General features: G+C 33.5%; 1 long non-coding RNA gene across 1 annotated transcript in view; it reads left to right on the top strand.

The window, feature by feature from the left end:
* Positions 1–1170, top strand: part of LOC118143057 (uncharacterized) — a 56459-nt gene extending 55289 nt beyond the window's left edge. Inside the window, exon 4 of the long non-coding RNA XR_004727139.3 lies at positions 549–1170. This is a non-coding gene — a long non-coding RNA (uncharacterized LOC118143057). The remainder of the gene's footprint in view (positions 1–548) is intronic.
* The last annotated feature ends 4830 nt before the right edge of the window (positions 1171–6000 follow it).

Below are 6000 nucleotides of genomic sequence, written 5' to 3' on the forward strand. Positions count from 1 at the left end.
CAAAGCCTTCCACTATAGAATTTCTGACTTGTTCCCTTTATCATTAATACATGACTTTAAATTTTTTGAGGACAGAGACCCTTTCTGATTGATCCTTTTACTCCAATGGTCTAAAATGTTCCAGAAACATGATAAATAGTAATTCAAGATTATGAAATACCTGGTGATAATTATAATTATATATGTCAAAATTTAGTTACTATATTTAAAATAGAGAAAATTAATTATTCTAATTAATGTTAATTAAATCATTTTGAATAATTTCTGCCTTAAAGTTTTACTAAGAGTGTAAGAAAAAAACACAAGCATCAAATGATTTGAGACATGCTTATAATGTATCTATTCATCTGAGAACGTTCTCCTTAATTAATTACACAATTTTGTTTAATTTTATTATTATCCAGAAATAATAGGAGAATTTCTAGGCATCTTACACATCTTTAATTACTACTTATCTTGTACCTAGAACATTCTAGGTTCTTGGAGTATATATTTATAATATTTATGCTCTACCAAAACATTCCAATTCAATTTATTTTTTCTTTTAGACAGGGGTTTGCAGTGTTGCCCAGACTGAAATGCAGTTTTGTGACCTCAGCTCACCACAACCTCCACCTCCTGCTCCTGCCTCAGCCTCTTGAGTAGCTGGGATTACAGGCACGCAACCACACCAAGCTAACGTTTGTACTTCAGTAGAGAAAAGGTTTCATCCTTTTCGCCAGGCTGGGCTGAAACTCCTGACCTCAAGTTATCTACATTCTTTGGACTCCCAAAGTGTTAGGATTGCAAGCATGAGTCACCACACCTGGCTCCAACCCAGATTTTTAAGGCTCTCCCAAGGATAATTTCCTTAAAGCACAAACTAGTTTATGTCTGTTGATTAACATTCTTTTATGAATTTCTCCAGTTTTCAGAATAAAATATTGTATTTTACTTTTATTTTCAGAAGAAGCAAAATTCTTTGTGTAATTGTGCCTGTTTAAGCTTTAGTCTCTTCTTGTTAGTCACCTAAATATGCCTGTATGCTTTGGTCAACCTGGAAATTTCCTTATGACTTTTCATACTGTACTACCCTCTAATTGTAATGCACTCCTGCTGAAGTAAACGCTCCTCTTCTGCTACATATCACGCCTTTATAACTCTCCTACTTTATGTAACAGAATACTTTGCTTTCCTAGCCTTCCTTTGTAACATAATCTTATGGTTAATATAGAATTTATCAAATTGAATTGAATTTGTCTTTCTTTTTGTGAGTCCACTGTAATATGGGGAATGGAAGAAATTGAATGCATATTTCTAGTTTTACTTTTGTTCATTTCTGTGTTTCTGCTCCTAGGACATATCAATTAGATTAAATATACCATTTATCTAGTAAAATACTTAAGCATTAAGAGAAATTTTGACTTTGCCTTACAATTCACATTTCTGAAATTGTTCCACATTCAAATGAATTTCATAATTCTCTCAACAATTCTTACATCTAAGTGCTAGTCATTCTAGGCTTCAATAGATCCACATGCATTTCAGATAAAATACATGTAATATTATTCTTTTTCCTATGCAGAAGATTGAATCTTGCAATCACTTTTGAAAAAGGAAAAAAAAAGTTGAGTGAATAAAAGTACATTATTTAAATATCAATAAGCAGAAATAACTTTCTCTTTGAGTCTTTATAAGATTTTATTGCATTAAATATCAAAAATCACTAGCTACAGTCAAAATTTAAATATGAATCAATTGTGTCTTAAGAAAAATGTTCATAACACACATATTCAACAGATATTTTTATATAAAACTCTTCCTGTAAAGTATTCAGTAATTGCAAATATGCTTTTAGATTTTTTACAATATTCTACACTATAAATTCAAGCACACCTAACTGGTTTTAAGGTACAAAATGGTCATTCAATTTAAAATGACATATCTAAAGTTTTCATTATAATTGTAGTAGCAGAAGTTTTGTTTCTGCTCCATGCCAAGTCTTTAGAATCTGTCAATTGAATTTATCACAGTAGATTACAAAGCAAAATCTCCTCAATTATTGTCTTTATCTCTGAGGCTAAGGACAGGGTGTTTCATGTCCCATTTATTCTCTTGTTGAGCATTTGTTTTAGGTGGTTTATATTCTTGCTTCATGTATTGTTAATTTATTCCCATTCCTTTTTTGACACTGAAGCTATGGACATTAGTCCTGTCATGGCAGTGCTGTGTTTCCATTTTTTAACACATCGAAAAAGACATACAAAATTTATTTAAATGTGCATATCATGGGGAAATCACAAGAGAATGATTACCCAATAGCCTAATGGGAAACAGAAGCTTATATACCCCCTTATATAGGGAATAAGGAGATGGGAATGGAGGCAATTCTTTTGAGGGCCAGCAAATGATTATTAAGACAAGTGAAGGGACAGAAATTAACTTGTAAATGATTCTTACTGGAATTTGAATGAGAGATGGACATAGTTTTGTTTAAAGGTCCTTCCAGCTGTGGTTGCATTCCTAAGTATGCATTTTTCTTCTTTGAGACACGGTCACCCTCTGTCACCAAGGCTGGAGTGCAGTGGCACAATCATGTCTCACTCCAGCCTCTACCTCCAGGCTCAAGCTATCCTCCTGGGTCAGCCTCCTCAGTAGCTGAGACTGCAGGTGTGCATCATCATTCTCAGCTAATTTTATTTTTGTTCATTTTATTTTGTTTTGTAGAAACAGAGTTTCACCATGTTGCCCAGGGTAGGCTCAAACTTCTGGGCTCATCTGCTCACCTCAGGTCTCCCAAAGTGCTGGGATTGTCAGAGGTGTTTGAACCAGACCAACTTTTCTTGAACAGGGTATGGGTAAAAAAAAGGCTGAGACCTACTGGGCTGCATTTTTAGGAGGTTAGGCATTGCTAGTCACATTATGAGATAGAAGGTCAGCACAAGATACAGTTATAAAGACACTGCTAATAAAACAGAATGCGCTAAAGAAGCCAATCAAAACCCACCAAAACCAAGATGATGATGAAAGTGACCTCTGCTCATCCTCACTGCTTATTTGGTAGTTATAATATGTTAGTATGCTAAAGGACTCTGCCACCAGTGACATGACAGTTTACAAATGCCCTGGAATATCCAGGAGTTATGCAACATTTTTCCTTTCAAAAACTTGACTAAAAATTTCATTTGTGAAAATATACCCTCAGCTGACAGTATGCTATGTAGTCTAAAATGAGGATGAGGAAGAATCCTCAGTTCTGGGAATTGCCCACATCTTTTCCAGAAAACTCACGAATAATGTACCACTTGTTTAGCACATAATTCGGAAATAACCATTAAAAATAGCCAACCAGCAGCCCTCAGTGCTGCTCTATGTAGTAGCCATTCTTTTGAATTTTTACTTTACAAACTTGCCTTCACTTTATTCTGTGGACTGGGCCCAACTTCTTTCTTATGCCATATCCAAGAACCCTCTCTTGAAATCTGGATCTGGATCCCTTTGGGGTAATAGGATTACAGACATGAGCGACCACGCCTGCCTGGTCACTCTTTTTTTTTTTTTTTTTTTTTTTGTCATAGACAATGAGAGTTGAGGGAGGTGATCGGTGATTAAAAGTGATTTTGATGTTTTTGAAAAGAAGCTTCCTTGGTCAGATAAGCAAATTCCAGTGTGATTCTCCCTCTGTGTGATTGCCTCTCTGGCCATAAGAGAATGTTAGAGGGACCCTGAGTGTTAGGCAGCCTTTAAAGCCTCTCCAGCATATCAAAGAGCTAGTCTTTGTGGTGTTACTCTCTGAGCCCCAATATTTTTCTTTTCTAAAACTTGACTAGAAATTTCATTTGTGAATGTATGCCCTCAGCTGACAGACAAAAAGGCTAACTGTGGTGCTCATGCTTAAAACAGAACCACTTCATGACTGGGCAAGAGAGGGGTCATGTACTCGATGTTCTCAGAAGAATGCTGTGAAAGTGTCACAAACCTCCTTTTCTACAATCAAATCAAACAAGTTCCTGCTGTTGGTGTCAAGACCGATTGTGGCCCGATGTGATTAAACGAGTCTTCCATTTCTGGGAACAAGTCGGTTCAATTAAACAATTGTATCTAATCAGGAAATAAAATTGCAGATAAAATTCTCAAAAGTAGGCCTCTACAGATAACAGAGAAACACAGATTTTTAATAAAAAGCATTTTTATAGAAATAGAAGAAAAACAGAGGCTGATGTTTGGAGTAGTTTATAAATTGATTTTTTGGAGGAGCCTTTGAGGCATCTTATAGTGAGTAGGAAGTGGCAATCTGACAAATGTTTCTGGATTCTAGTTCAAATCAGGTATTCTAGTGAACTTTCTAAGTAGTTCATACATCAACAGGCTTTTTATATATAAGTTGCTATCATGATTTCTTTCAAAGTATCAAATTTTCTAGCTTCAGCTTGTAGAATTTGAAGAAAAGCACATTTTTAATTTCTATTAATTTTAAATCAAAAGAGTGGGAAAAAATTTGGAGATGTGAGTCTAGAGAGTCATAGTCATGTAATTTAGGGAATTAAATTTTAGGATTCAGTCCAGATAATAAAACATCTCAAAAGCAAATGGATAGGACCTGAATTTAATAATGCTCATACTATATTTTTTTCTGAAATATTTTTTTCTCTTCATTTCCCCATCTCTATTAAACATAAATAATGATGAAAGTAATTTATTTGTAAAATGTGTTTTAAAAATCTGTTTTTTCTCCTTTTTCTTTCTCTCAATTTTTATTTGCAGTTTACTCAAAAGTAAGCAAAAAAATCTTTACTACTGTGTTAATATTACACAAAAGTCTTGTTCAAAAGAGAAAATCAACTTTTAACTCTGCATTAGTGTATGTTAATGTTTAATTTTAAAATCCGGATGATAAATTTATTAAATTTTAGTTGGGTTAACCATACAAAATTTTGAAGTATTCTTTGTCCTTTAACTTTCTATACCTATTTAGTTATATCTACATTATTTTTTCTTTCTTTGAAACAGTTTTTAAATAACCTCTAATCTAGACAAAATTAATTTTCCTTTCATGAAAGCCCAAACTTTATATCTTTTTAATAACTTTTCTTAATAAAAAATTCTAACATTTTAATATACTCTGTATACAAAATTATTTGTTTACTATTAGTTTTAATTATACATATGATTATAATGTTAACTCTATTTTAATCATATTTTTCAGTGAAAACCTAGAACGTAATCAGTTTTAATTGTTACGCACTGGATGCAGAGCCAAAGGTAGAAGAAGGAGCTTGAAGACAATGCCTGAAAAATGAACACCTCAGCATGGACAGGAGGCAGAGCTGGGCCAAGGAGGCTTGGTAAATGTTGAGCTTGGGTCTGCCCTGTAACTCTCAGCCAAGGTACTGTAAACACAGTATGTCTGGAGGCCTTGTCACGGCCACATGTCTAGAAATCAGAATCTACAGGCTCAAAATCAGACATACTCTCATAGACAAATCAAGGAAGTATTAAAAATATCAGAGAAGGAACAGTTTTATGACAGAAAAACATGGAGTAGAGATAGTATAAATTTGACCAGAATACCTAAGCAAAAATATCTAAAATTCTGAAGACATTTTTAATTTATTTTACCAACAATTTTAAAACTAGCTTTACTTATCAAATATTGCTAAAGTCATGTGAACTTGAAAAGCAATTTGAGTTAGTTATTTAATTTATTAGTGCTCATTTATTTATAAGTCAATTTGGTATGACAAACACAAAATACAAAGACGTACACATACACACATAGAAATAAACACAAACATAAATAGTATATAACTCTGATTTTTAAAACTTTTCCCATGAGACAGGTAAAATCCACAAGTTTAAAAGGGTAGTTGGATTAAACTGTGTCTCTGTAAATGAAAAAAAGTGAAGTCTATCTGTCCCCCATAGTCAAAACTTTACTAAGCTTCAGATAAAAGAGGGAAACAAATTTACATCTTAAAGCACAGAGATAATAATTAAGCTATTTCAGGGATAAGTTGTTTG

The sequence above is a fragment of the Callithrix jacchus genome, chromosome 7, assembly GCF_049354715.1.
Source record: "Callithrix jacchus isolate 240 chromosome 7, calJac240_pri, whole genome shotgun sequence".
NCBI lineage: Eukaryota > Metazoa > Chordata > Mammalia > Primates > Cebidae > Callithrix > Callithrix jacchus.